At 35.6% G+C, this 15,447-nt stretch overlaps 1 pseudogene; it reads left to right on the top strand.

Moving 5' to 3' along the window:
• Positions 1-2,736: 2,736 nt before the first annotated feature.
• LOC131767820 (ferritin heavy chain pseudogene) lies at positions 2,737-5,320 on the top strand (annotated as a pseudogene).
• Positions 5,321-15,447: the final 10,127 nt, after the last annotated feature.

Genomic DNA, 15,447 nt, shown 5'->3' with positions numbered 1-15,447 from the left:
GTAGCCTTTCTGGAGTTTCAGCTGAATGTCTGGGGCATTTTACCATGATCTTCTATGGTAAGCCCTGTATTTCAGTTTTTGTCTCCCCAGCCTTTGTGACTGTTGGAAATTCTGAAGTTTCTTAATCTCTTAGGTACCAGTTTTTGTTTGGCTTTTGGCATCTTGGCTGAAAGTTACAGATTGGCAAATATTGACAAATATTTCAATGGGGCAGGCAACAGTGAATATTGAGCTTACTTCTCTGTTATTCCTTTCTCTTTGGAACTTTGGCTTCTCAAGTCCTAACTGTTTTGATTGCTTTCTGAAGTCTTAAAACAGATTTTAAAAATTTTCCAGACTTTTTTGTTGTTTTATATTAAAAGATTTAGTCTTATACAAGTTAGGCAGCTATAGCCTGATGCACACACCCTCTGACTGTTATTTTAATTTGCATATCCATTTATTATAGTGGGGTTGGGGAGGTCTTTATATATTTACTGATCATTGTGTTTTCTTCTCTGTGAATCCTTTGTGCACTTTTTATTAGGTTGTTTTTTGGTTGTTAACACATGAAGAACTCCAGATACTATTTGGGGGAAAGGAGGCTATAACATGTCTGCAAATATCTTCCTCTAGTCTGTGACTTGTCTCAATTTTTAATGTTACATTTTGTCACACAGAAATTTTCAGTGCTAATAGATAAATTTCAAACATTTTTTCCTTTATAGTTTGTGGGGTTTGTGTCTGGTTTAATAAATTTTTCTGAGTTCTGATGTTATAAAGATATCTTAGGATTTCTCCTAAAAGTTTTTCAGTTTTATTTTCATATTGAGGCCTTTAATTTACCAGGCTTTTACTTTTTCTGTGTTGTATTATGTAAGAATAGCCACATGTTCTAGCACCATGTATCAAATGCCAACCACTTCCCAACTGTCTGGTAATGTCACTGTCAGTGTTTTTTGTAAGATTAATTTTAGTATTTTTAATGTATTAATATCATTAATTTCTTTTTTATGTTCACATAACTACTTAAGGACAGTAATCACATCTTATGGCTCTTTGACTCTCCCAAACATTTTAACTTTTATAAAAATTAAGTACAATGAAACATTGTTAATAGATATATTGATCTAAACTGATTCATGCTATATGTTGATAAACAGCATAGCACTTTCTACCTAGCACAAAATGTACACCCATGATTTCTGTTGGATATTGAAACATGTGCAACAAAATATTTACTTGTGGTGACTCTAAAATAGAGCTCTAGAAAAATATTATTAGTACTAGCTGAGATTTATTGGTTACTGATTATGTGCTTGGAAATGTTCTAAAAACTATGTTAACTCTATATGTGTTAACTTTATATATTTAACTCATTTCTAAGAAAACTGTGACTTAGGAACTACTATTATCAGCATTTTTCAGATGAGAAAACTGAAACACACTGTAGCAAATTTTTACTCAAGTTTATAAAGATAGGCAATGCAGAATCATTTTATTTAATCCACTTCATTTTAACTTGGAAAATAAATGAAGTATTGCTATTGTATAACTTTCAGGTAAACAATAAATTGTGAAAATATTTCTGAATAAATATATATATTTTTCTGTGATATATGTCCACATTTATATTTCATTTTATGAATACAGTTATCATAATCATCAATAATAATTTATTGGAAAAATACCAATTTGTGGCATTGTACAAGGTGTTAAAATTAACTGTAATTTTCTTGAATCTACATAAAATGTTTGGCATGTTTGACTTTCACTGCTCTTTACTTGATAATGGCTGCATTTCAAGGGATAATGCACTTTATGTGCTGCTCTGGTGGTTAAAAACACACTTCACATAAATGGAATAAGGAACATTTAATGAACTAAGCTCTATGCATGTGAAAGCCAACAGCAATATTAGAAATGGTGTTTATTTTATAGCCCAGAAACTGTATTTTAAATGCTAGTATATGTTTATATGACAGTTCTATTAAATATAAAAGAGTCCCATTACAAGGGAAGTCCTTTACATAGACTTTTTATGTGGTCTAAATAGCATACCCAGCCCTGCAACTCCTCATGTGAGACATTTTTAGAACCTTATTTATGTTAAAGCCATAACAAACTAGCAACTAGAAAACTATAATGGGCACAAACGGCTAATAAAAAGAGATTGTTGAAAATACTTCTTAATAGCAACTTAGGAAGAATCCTGATGAAACAAAGTCAAGGCTCAGTGTCTCTGGAAGCCTGCCACCCCAGTAATCACAGACCACCGATACTCCCCCTTTTCCATCTTCATTGCTTTCTTGGCTGGAAATTAAACAGCCAATGAACTTTAAGGTTGGTATTTGCCCTACTTTTCATCCGAGTGCCTACTGAGCCAGAGGTGTTCTGGAAAAAAATCCTAGGATCATTCTTCCTCCTTGTGCTGATTATTTACTAGATAACTCCTCTGAGAAGTAGGGCAGATACTCCAAAACTGGTCAGAGGGGGAAGAATGCCAGCCTGTGTGCACACATGAATCTGCATGTGTGTGCAAATGTGTGCATGTGTTTTATATATGTAAGGCCCGGACACTTGAAATCTGGATCACTTCTCAGCTGAACTGCTGTGTTTAGACAAGCTAGCTAAAATGAACAGGTCAAACCCTTTATTTATAGAGTAAAAACTATTTGATCTGGGGTAGATATCAGCTCTACAGTCAAACATGTGGGCCAAAGTCATTTTTATTGCTACTTTGTGCAGAATTCTGAAATGGTTCCTGTGGTCATCCGTGTGAGCAAAGGAAAAGTTCCCACAGAAAAGTGGGCCAATCAAGTGTGAAATGCTGCTTGGATCACTAAAAAGCCAGTATGTGTTTATATAATTGAAAGTGTAAAGCAATGGAAGGAGAATGACTTTAATTTCTGAACTGCAGGAATCTCCTCATGAATTTTGCTCACCCAGGCCTTGGAGGTACACTGCTAGGGCAGTAGCTGAGGCAGGCACCAAAACAACGCTCTCTCTATGAAATTTAGAGAGATGCTGTACTCTGGAATATAGTTTGAAAACTACTCACCTATTGTAGTTATCTATGCCATAGGATGAATTGTTCAAAAACTGTCAATTTTTGGAGTTGGCTGCCTCCTTCAAGGTCAGTGACATTTGTCTCTCACCCAGTGAGGAAATTTGCTCCCCAACACCCCTGATGGAGGGCCTCCAGTCTGTTTCTGAACTCACAGTGTTGGGAAGCTCAAGACCTCAAAATCTGTCCAGATTTTCTTGTAAGGAAATTTTTTTACAAGACATTTCCCAACCCATGCGTGCTTAATTTATGTAATCATGTCACTTAAATGAAAATAGCCACCCAAGAACAGCTGGCTTATCTTAGAAATTTCCCCCTGCCATTCTTGGAATTTCCCTTTGTGATAGGGAAAAATTATACATACATATATATATATATTGAATATATATATAGCTCTATATATCTCACATATATAAAAATGTATTTTTAGCCTGTGTCATCCTGCTCAGCTTCTGAGCCTTTGTTGTGCTGAGTGGAGGAATGTGCCTTAAAGAGAATAGCTTGAAGTTATTCTAGGGCCCTAAATAAAGTATGTTTGGACTTGGAATATGAGTCAAGTTAAAGAAATTAAAGTGCTTTCTGATTTTCTTATTCTCCACTCACATTTTCATTCTCTTTTAATCAAGTTGATTCTTCCTATTTGCAGACTGTTCTCCTTGATAGGGCTCTTCTAATAATGCAGCTTCTGGATATGGTATAACAAGATATTGTTATATGAATAACATCAATTTGTATGTGTCCAGTTTTTTCTAAATTTTATTTCTGATTAAGAGTACTAGCACCATAACTTTGGAGGTAAATATTAGGGCTTTTGAAGATTTTAAGATACCTGATTCTACTGGAATATTTCAAACAACTTTGAAAACAAAAAAATATAGTTAGAGGACTAACACTATGTTATTAAGACTTATCATAAAGTTATAGAAATTAAAACAGTGTGGCATTGGTAATAAGACAGAGAAAAGAGTAAAATAAAATAGTTTACAAAATGACCTACACATAATAGACAACTGATTTTCAACACAAGTTCAAAGGTAATTCAAAGGTGAAAAAATAGTCTTTTCAACAAAAGTGCTTAGAAATTGGATATCCATATGGAAAAAAAAGGATGAATAAACAAAAATTTGATTCATACATCACATTATACACACAGGTTAGCTCAAAATAAGTTACAAACCAAATGTAAGATGTAAGACTATACATCTTCTAGAAGAAAACATAGGAGAAAACCTTTATGATCTTGGGTTAGGTAAAGATTTCTTAGATGCAACACCAAAAGCATAATTCATAAAAGAACAAATTAATAAATGAACTTAATAAAAATTGTTCTTTGAAAACCCAAGACTAGGAGAAAATCTTTGCCAAGTACCACTCTGATAAAAAACTAGTATCTCGCACATGTAAAAAACTCTCATATAACTCAATGATATGTAAACAAATAATCCATTTTTTTAAAAGTGGGCAATAGTTTTGAACAGACACTTCATCTAAGAAGATATAAGAATGGCAAATAAGCACAAGAAAAGATGTTCAATTTTATTAGAGAAATGCAAATTAAAGCTACAATGCAATAGGGCAGAGGTTCTTTGCAGAAAGTCACTGTGGCTTCCTGTTTCAGTACTCCTTCTATGGAACCTAGCTGGCCTGCCACTTAGGGCCAGCCCTCTGACACCCCATCACAGATCCCACAGACCACCTCCAGGAGCCCACTGCCTGCCGTGGTGTCCAGTTCCCCCTTGCAGGTTTACCAGAATGACTGCCAGGACTCAGAGGTCACCATCAACTTCCAGATCAAGCAGGAGCTCTACATCTCCTATATCTACCTGTCCATGCACCTCTTACTACTTTGACTGTGATGATGTGGCTTTAAAGAACTTTGCCAAATGTTTTCTTCACCAATCTCATAAGGAGAGAGAACATGCTGGAAACTGATGAAGCTACAAGAACCAAGTAGATACCCAAAACTCCCATCAGGATATCAAGAAACCAAACTGAGACCACTGGGAGAGTGAGTTGAATGCAATGGAGTGTATGTTACACTTGAAAAAAAAGTGTGAGTCAGTCAGTACTGGAACTGCACAGACTGGCATTGACAAAAACAGACCTACTTGTGTGGTTTCATTGAGACATATGACCTGAATGAGCAGGTGAAATCCATTAAAGAACTGGGTGACCACTGTATTCAACTTGCATAAGATGGAGGCCCTGGAACCTGGCACTACAGAGCCTGTCTTTAACAAGCACACCCTGGAAGACAGTGACCCTGAGGCCTAAGCCTTAAGCTGGCTTCTCCATAGCCATGGCGGTGACCTCTTTGGTCACCAAGGCAGTACATGCATTTGGGTTTACCTTTACCTTTTCTATAGTTGCACCAAAGCACCAACTTAAGTTCTTCCACTTGTAGCATTCTTTCAAATAAAATAATTAGGTACAGCACCCCCCCCAAAAAAAAAACTACAACAAAATAACACTGCATTGCATACTTATTAAATGGCTAAAATTTTAAAAGCTGACCATACTAAGTGTTGATGAGAAGGTGGAACTCTTACTGGTAGAGATGTAAAATGGTAAAACAGCTTTGGAAAATAGGCAATTTCTTAAAATGTTAAATATACACCTATCATCTGGCCTAGCACTTCCACTAGATCCTACCTAAGAGAAATGAAAGCACACATCCATATAGAGACTTGTGCACAAATGCTCATAGGAGCTTTATTTATAATAGCCAAAAAGTGAAAACAATTCAAATTTCCATTAATTAGTATGCATAAACTAAGTGATATGGTTCACCCATTCAATGGAATGCTACTCAATAATAAAAATGGATGAAATATTCATCCATGTTACAGCAGGAAAGAGTTTTAGAATAATTATGCTGAGTGAAGGAAGTCAGAAAAAAAATCCTGTCTGATCTCATTTTTATAAACTTCTGAAAAATGCAAACTAATGTATTCTGACAGCAAACAGATCAGAGGTTGCCGGGAGAAAGAAGGTTAGGAGGTCCTGAAGGAAGGGATTATGAAGAAGTGCAAGGAAATTTCTGAGAGTGATAAATATGTTCATTACCTTGCAGAGGTGGTTCAAATTCTATACTTTAAATATGTGCAGTTTATGTACATCAACTATGCCTCAATAAAGCTATTTTAAAAATCTCTGAATGACATGAACTTAGCACAGGTTTATCTTTAAATAAATCTTTTTATTATTTTCCTTTTTTCATCTGTTTTCTTTTTTATTAAATTAATTTTTATTGGAGTACAGTTGATTTACAGTGTTGTGTTAGTTTCTGCTGGACAGAAAAGTGAATCAGTTATACTTATACATATATCCACTCTTTTTAAGCTTCTTTTCCCATATAGGTCATTACAGAGTATTGAGTAGAGTTCCTATCTATACATTAGGTTCTTTTTTTTTTTAAACTTTTTATGTTCTATTGGAGTATAGTTGATTAACAATGTTGTGTTAATTTCAGGTGTACTGCAAAGTGATTCAGTTATATATATATACATGTATCTATTCTTTTCCAAATTTTTTTTCCCATTTAGGCTGTTACATAATATTGAGCAGCGTTCCAATGTTATACAGTAGATCCCTGTTGGTTATTAGTTGACATATAAATACATCTTTTAAATGAGGCTTTAAAATATTAGCCTAGCACAGGGTGAGAACACTGTAAGTAGCCGTGACTGCTTCCCTTGTTTTTCTGGGCTCTTGCCCTCATCCCTTTGGGCATCTTGCTTCTCTCTAGCTCCTAGGTCCAAGGTCATGCAGGGTTGCTACAGTTATTGGCTTGCACTTTCACTGCTCATCTTTTTTCTCTCTAACATATATTTCTCAGACTTAGATTCTCATAAGATCCTTTAAGAAAAGATATGTGTAAAACTGGTAAACATTCTTCTTTCATTTCCTCCTTTAAAAAAAAACCACATCAGCTCCTAAAGTAAATAACATTGTTTTTTGTTTTTTGGTTATGTTTTGGGGTTTTTTGGGGGGTGGGTGGGAATAAAAGTATTAACTTTAGTCAAGAAAATTGGAAAGTGAGAGCTGGCCCATGGAGCCCATCTGGTTCTTAACTAAATTTCAGCCCACAGTCAAACAGCCCCAAGTGACAAGGGTGCTTGCTGCACTAGGTTCATGGGTTTTAAGGACCCCAAATGCAAAGTCCACAAGATAAAGGTACTTCTCTGTGGAAATCGGCCCTGCTTCTCTGTTTCTGTGTTAATGACTGTACATCTCTTCCTTCATAGGGCCCCTTTCTTTATCTCTTTCTGTGTGACTGTGTGTGGTCTCCTTTTGTGTCTATTTCTCTTCCCTCTTCTTTGACTCTATTAACTATATCATGAAGTTAAACTTTGTTTTTATTATTTTATTTATTGAATGGAATGTTTGAATCTTCTTCCTTAAAAGCAGACAGAGCCTATTTTTACTCCTCTCCAAAACCACTCCAATTACAATGCAACTAATAAAATCTAGTTGTTTTTTGCTTTTTAGTTATATGTACTTCAATTTGCTTTTTTCTGTGCTAGTGGCTCTGCTCTCCCCCGTCTTTCCTTGACAGAAATAATGCCGTTGTAACTTCATACTTTGGTGAATTATTGTAGTTTATAGACTAATTCGTAGGTGGTGTCAAGTGCATTACAATACAGTTGACAGTATATGTATTTGCTATTTTTCCCTCTAATTTTTTTGCCTATTTTGATTGCTAATAAATATTTTATCAGTAAAATAAAACTAATTAAGTAATAAAATGAATTAAGCATTCTTTAACTTGCTTATTTAACAAAATTGTTATAATCTTCAAAAATGACTTGACTAAATAAATTTTGATTACGAAATCAGTAGGGCTCAATAAGAAACATCAGTTTTCTTATATTGCTTTGTCCAGTTTTCTCATCTTTGGATGAGCGGGTGATGTGACCACACCATTTGCACTGAGAGGACACCAAAGACTAGTTTTAGATATTCAGTTTCACACAATAGAAGACCCCTGAACTTCTAAGAAAGTTTACTTCATAAACTATGGCTAATCATCTATGAGTCTGGTATTCTACCAAATAAAACATGAAGCCATGGATAATGGACCTTATCAACAATTAAAGTGCAGTGTGAAATACAGAGTGAGGCAAATGAGAGAAAGATTACAAAAGAGTTGAAAGCATTCAGCAAAAATATTCTAAATTGATTTAGTCAATTCTGTAAGGAGATTAGGAAAAAAAGACTGCTTGAAATCCTGAGCCTCTGATTCTATATTATTTTAATCATAGAAAATAAACAGTACAAGACAGGGGAATTTCCTTTGAAATACAAGTTGGAGAGAACTTCTTTTGCAGTTCCTTTATTGTATCATCATCTCTTTCCAATTCTATTCTTACTTCGTGACTTCCTGATAAAGAGCAGTTATAAAATTTCCATAATTACACCCACCTGCAGCAGCAAGATTTAAAAATGGGAGTATTTACAGAAGGAGAGTTCAACCACATTCACACTGACTTCTGGGGTTATAAAACAGCCTCTAGTAACAAAGACAGGCAAGACTTCTTCAACAATAGACAACCATTTAGAGGGAGCTCTCACCTGTATCCCTCTCTAACCCACGGGTTTCCTGTCCCTGTGAAAAAACAAGGCTGTTTGAGCAATGAATACTCCTCTATGAATAGAACAAGTGGCTGATAGAGTTTACACCAGATTTGGAACAAGAAATGGCCACCAGTAGTACGAGGAGGAATCACAAGAGCAGCTCAGGTTAGAGCAGATGTTGGCCTTGGTTGTGTCCATATTGCAGTGAACACTCACTGTGCAGTGAGGATTAGCCAGCAGGCAAGGCACACTTTACCTGCAGTAGCTGTACAATCTCCCAGTGAGACTCTAATTCCTCACACTTGCCTGGGAAGAGGACCTAGAGCCTGGAACCTTCCCTAGGATTCTTAAAGGACGACCTCTAGGCAGCAAGTGTGCATCTTCTCTTTTGCTGCCAAAAGTCAGCACTAGGCCGAGGAGGCCAGGGCAGAGGCATTCAGGCTTTGGACTCTTGAGTAGAGACTCAGCCAGAATTCTTTACTGTGTAGTCTTGTTTGCCTTTATAAGGTCAAGCAAACAGCCTCCACTCCTGCTACTGCCATCCAAGCTGCCCTCTTGATGCTAGTGGAGTCACAAAGTAAATAAAACTAGAGTGGAATTTTTTTAGGTAGCAATATGAATCAGTCAGGTTTTGGTAAAAGAGGAAGAAATCAGTGTAGGCAGTTCAAAATGTGGGGTTTAATACAAAGAATTTGGTGTTTATAAATTAGTGGAAAAGGCAAGAGGGGCGGAAGTCGGGGTTGCAACTGGACATCTGCATTCAAGGTCACACCACTGCAGCTACAATTTATAGGTTAGGAGACAGCTTCCACTCCACTCCACACCCAGAAATCTGGGGATGAACAGGGGAATCCGGCTTCCTCACACCCCTGGTCTATCAGAGGTCATGGTTGGCCAGTAAGGCCACAGAAAGATGGCCTGTCCCACCCCCTACACCTTCCAAATCTCATGGGGGCACTTCACATTGGTAGAAACTACATCATATCCAGGATGCAAAATCAGCAAGTTGGTTGCAAGAGAGTTTCAGAAATGTGGAGGTAGGGATGGATGTGGAGGGTCTGTAGACACTGTCTAGTATCATCTGTTGCTGTTATACCAAACCAAATAAAATGTGACTGTGTTATTCTCCATGAGCATAGTACTCCTGGCAAAGTTAGTACATTATCAATAAATAAAAGAATTCAACAGCCAAGAACTATAGTCAACACTTAGCAAACTGAAATGTTAGATAAAAATATATTAGTGTTTTTCTGGTAAATTCAAGTCGGCTCTTCATAAGAAATGGTATGATTTCATCATTTAAAATTCTCACCTCTATGATGCTTATGGATAAAATATTTATACATGTCGTTGCATATAAGTAACTTGAAAGTTTTCAGCAAAATGGACCACTAATTGAACTAAATAATTTCAATTTCCATGAACAAACAGTCTTAGACTTAGTTTTATAATCAGTTTAATATAGGTCATGAGGATTAATCATGCTCATGGTGATTTTTATTTTTTATGACTAAAATGTACAATTGGTAATAAAGCTGATAAGTTCAGAGAATTAAATTTTCCTGTGGTTTAATTTTCTTTTCTTTCTTCTGTGACTACACTTGGTATCTAATACATATCAGAATGTTATTTTCTAATATAAAGCACTAAAAAGTCTAGAGTGTTGAATACTATTATTCAAATAATGTTTTTAAAATTGCTGTGGCTTCCATCTTTCCCAGGAAACAGACTCTGAGACAGAAATTTGTGTGTGAGTGATTAATTGATGAGCACTCTTGGGAGAGATATCTGTGAGTGTTGAGAAACACTGGGAAGACTGGAGGAGTTGAACCATAATTCTGTTGTAATGGAGGCCTCAGCAGATCCTCTGGAGCAGAGGTGACCCTTCAGAGTTGTCCTGAATCAGGTTGGACACCTATCTTGACTACCTTGGATGTGGGCTACTCCCAGGGAACAGGTGTTACCTTGGGTGAGGCAACTTCCTTGTACAAAGGGCAATGTCCACTAGAGATGATCATATTAAGTGAAGTAAGTCAGACAGAGAAAGACAAATATCATATGATATCACTTATATGTGGAATCTAAAAAATGATACAAATGAACTTATTTACAAAACAGAAACAGACTTACAGACTTCAAAAACAAATTTATGGTTACCAAAGGGGAAAGGTGAGGGCATAGGGATAAATTAGGAGGTTGGGATTAACATACACACACACTATTATATGTAAAATAGATAATCAACAAGGACGTATTGTATAGCACAGGGAACTCTACTCAATACCCTGTAATAACCTATATGGGAAAAGAATCTGAAAAAGAATCTATATATGTATATGTATAACTGAACCACTTTGCTGTACATCTGAAACTAGTGCAGCATTTAAATCAATTATACTCCAATATAAAATAAAAAATTAAAAAACAAAATAGATAAACAAGGATCTACTGTATATTCAATATCTTATAATAACCTATACAAGGTTCTTTTCGGATTTGCTGTACACCTGAAACTAACACCACATTGTAAACATTTAATACTTCAATTGAAAAAATAGTTTAAGAAAGGTGAATTAATAAAAAAATTATCATAAAAAAGGGCAATGTCCGGAGAGGAACTCACTAAGAATCTTCAGCAGTCAACACTTCAGCATCTGGAAGGATGAGTGCCTCAGCCCCTGAGGGGGATCTGGACTGACAGACCATAACATTCACTATACCTCCCGCAGACACCATGTTGAAGACACCCTAAGATAGATCTAGATCCCAGCCTCACTCTATTTAAGGAAAACATTTGTTTGGACACACTGATATATTCTATATCAAACCACAGTGTATTATCTTGTTGAGTCTTAAATACTGGAAAACTTTCTGGTTAGATTGTACCTATAGTGAAAACGTAAGTATTTTGGAGTATACATGTGATACAGTGTTTTTCTATGTCAGAAGGCAGTTTTAGTTTATTTTTCTATCTTACAACTATCTTTTGGAAATTTAATTTTGATTCTGTGTTGTATGAATTACAATTATTGTGAACATTCTCTTATTATTCTAGCATTGTACATAGTAGCCTATTTTCCAGGCAACCTGAGATATCTTGTGGGAGAAAAGATTTTATTTTCAAACTGAAGTGTCACATTGTTATAAAAATATGAGTCTTGAATCTTTGAAGAGCAGTGTCGTTTTATTTGTATTATTAATTCGACATGTCAGAACCTTCAGTGAACATTTCAATTTTTGTGAAATTAAATTACAATATTGTCTGAAAAGTTAAAATTAAAGGAAAGGATATGTCATTTTGAATGATATTAGTTTAAGATAACTTCTATTAGAAGTCGATTAGTATATAAAGCAGTGCAAACAAGAAGATCAGCATAAAACAGAGACATAATGTAGATTTTGTGGAACATCAAACAGAAATCGTGAAGCACGATCATTAAAAGAAGTTACAGCAGAACGATAGTATATGTGGCATATACAATTATAGAAAAAAGTGCATTTAAAAGTTATTATATTTGGTGCAGGATCCAGGTGATGAACATAAATCAATCTGTGTTACAGAAAAAGAAAATTTTACTATTAATTAACAGGAATCAGTGAAGAAATAAAGCCAAAGGGAGTTTTAAGTACATATAGACAAGTAAGGAGAACATTTCAGGTGAAGAATTTAGCAGTAGAACCTGGGAAATAGAATCCATCTAGAAAAGTCAGTCATGACTGAAGATAAATTATGATTAATATATTCACCACATAGGAATATTAATATATTAGTGTTTTCTGGTGTTCACTAGACCTTGTTTTTTCTTGCCAACTTTATTTTCTTAAAATATATCTTTTTTTTTTTTTTTCTCCAGAGAGATTGCTGTTACTGATCCTTGAAAAAACTCATGGGAGGTGGTTTTCTCCTTTCTTAGGGTTGCATTTAAATCATCCTGAGATTTTTCTAATTGGACGCACGTTTGGCTGCTGAACAAAGAACAAGATAACCCATCACCTGAGGCTATAACAATGATTCATTTGCACTAAGATGATTAAGGAATGCTTATATTTTAGCTAAAAGTCAAGAATCCAATGTTGAATATCAATGATTTTTCATAAATCTGTAAGATACTTTACCCAAAATTTTCCCCATCAACAACAAGTAAAGATGTGGAACACTAGAATTGCCTTGCAAAATTAGTTTTGGGGGTTGGGAGAATATCCATGAGAGAGATCAAATGTATGCATCATGGGCTTTTTATTGACTGTCAGTGTTCTTTCAGTGACCCAATGAGACTCACTGCATAAAATCAGGCTATACCATAAGAGATAACAATGAAGAAAGAGCATCATCACTAAAGAAACTTACCTCCCAAAAGCCCTTACCCACAATTTCTCTAGGCTGAACATTCTGTCCAGGTGAACTGATACACCCAGGGTTTCCCAGCACATCTGGTTTCCCACATCAGCATCCCCATGACTGACTTCTGATTTTAGCCACATCTGCACTGCACAGTTCCAGGTGACCTCAGGATCACCTCAGCTAACACTGTCCTATCCAGGGTACCTGCTCTCTACTTATGGGCTTCCTGCACTCAAGTGCAACATAGCGGTTGGAGGGGTAGTTTTAATGCCCAGAGGCAATCCTCAACTGAGGAGGGATAGGAACTGTTGGGTAAATGCCCTATCTTCCTCCAATTCTTCACAGGGGACAATTCTGGGAGGCATTCTGAACATTTCCCAGTCAGTCCCAGAGGCACTAAGCCCATTGCCCAAAACAGCACCTTAATCATATACCTTTAGGTCGAATATGCATCCTTTCCTGCCTCAGTTCCCTCTTTTTCACTTCTCCCAGGGACCAGATTCCAAATAAACTAACAGCAGCCAAGTTATTGTCTCTGATTTCCTTTTGGGGGAACCCTGATTAATACACTTCTGATTATTATTATTGTCATCATTATGTTATTTATCTCATATCAAAAATGAGTCATCTCAAAATCCTGCCTGCTTAAATTTGACAAATATTAAGTTTTTATGTGTACTTTTGTCTATTTTGTTCTACTGACAAATTTATGTATTGTTTGGAATTGTGTTTGTTTTATAATACATTAATACATATTAAAGCATATTTTCCTTCCATTTTTCCTCCTTGTAGAGATATTTGTGGTTCTTAGTAATTTATTTTTCATAAGAATTCTAAATTAATTTTATCCAATTCCAAGATAAATCACATTGTGATTTCAATAAAAGATTTCAGAATTTGCATTAAATTTACATATTAATTTGGAAAGAATTGCATTTTAAATATTATGTTGTTTCATTCAGAAATAAAATATATTTTCTCAAGAGTCTCAGTTCATTTGGGATGCTATAACAAAATACTACAGACTGAGTGGCAACAGAAATTCATTTCTCACAGTTCTAGAGTTTGGGAAGTCCAAGATCAAGACACCAGAAGATTCAGTGTCTAGTGAGGGCCCTCTTCCTGGTTCATGGACCATCTTGTCTCTGTAACTTCACATCATTACTGGTGGGTCAAAAGGCTAAGAAGTTCTCTGGGGTCTCTTTTAGAAGGACACTAATTCCATTCATAAGGACTCTACCCTCATGACCTAATCACCTCCCCAAATTCTCCCCTACTAATACCATCATATTGCAGGTTATGTTTCAACACATGAATTTGGGGGGAACACAAATATTCAGTCTATAGCACAAAGTGTTCAGGTATCACTATTATATAATTTTCTTTAACTTTCTTATATAATATATTCCTAGGTATTATTTTTTCATTTGAGTTGCTATTATTAATTGATATTTGTTTTTCATTTTGGATCTTTAACTGGTTGCTAATATAGAGAAAGTCTGTTTTGTAAGTTTTTTTTTTTCTTTTATCTGGCTTCTTTACTAAATTTCTTATACAGTCTTCTATGTACTCCAAGCATATAACCCTATCATATGTATGTATAGGTAACTTTGCCTTCTCTTCTTTAATATTGATTATTTCTATTTATTTTCTCATTGCATTTGTTAGAGCCTCTCTAATGATATTGAATTATAGTAGTAATAGCAGGTATCACTTACATAGCTTTTATTTTTAGTAGAAATTATCTCAGTATTTAATTATTTTCTACGCTGGAGTTTTGGTAGCAAGCTTTTTATTATATTTAAGTAGTTATCTTCTATTTCCATTTTATGTAGAGTTTTTATTAGGAGGTTTAACAAAATTCCAGGAATTGAGGGAGTGAGGTAGGGAGAATTCCTCATGGCTGTACACAGATGGGAAGGAGGCAGTAAAATGGGGGAGTTTGGTGGAAATAAAATTACTTAGCAAGGTTGCAGATGAGAAGTGTTACATATGAGGTTTACATGTGGAAAGAGACTGGCCTGAGGAATAGGTAGAATCTCTCTCTGGCCAAGCTGAAAGGAGGGAAGGCAAGGTGCTTGAAGACCCAGAGAACCTCTGACTTGAAGAAAGGAGATGTTTTCTTTCCTTGTAAACTACCTTGTCTCCTTTTAAGAAAAATTTGGGTATAAACTAACATGGGCAGACAAATAGGGCTTATTTTAGTTTTGAGACTGGTGGGTATGAATGACACTTTATGACTCAGAACAGTGATCACAGACTGGCAGACAGGGAAGCTCAAAGGAATAAAGAAAAAGGGCAGATTAGCAAGAGTGCATACAAAGGGGCTGATGGGAGTAAAGATGCTATGGTGAGAGAGGGTGATGTCAAGATGCTACATGAAGCTGGGTGGCAATGATTTAGCAGGGTGATGGTGAGTGAAATTAAAATCAGAGGACTCCAAGGCAAGATTTTGTAAAGAGCTGTTAATGTGGAGGTTGAA

Source organism: Kogia breviceps, chromosome 13, assembly GCF_026419965.1.
Source record: "Kogia breviceps isolate mKogBre1 chromosome 13, mKogBre1 haplotype 1, whole genome shotgun sequence".
Taxonomy (NCBI): domain Eukaryota; kingdom Metazoa; phylum Chordata; class Mammalia; order Artiodactyla; family Physeteridae; genus Kogia; species Kogia breviceps.
The sequence above is the reverse complement of the archived record's forward strand: the minus strand, read 5'-3'. Positions and strand labels throughout refer to the sequence as shown.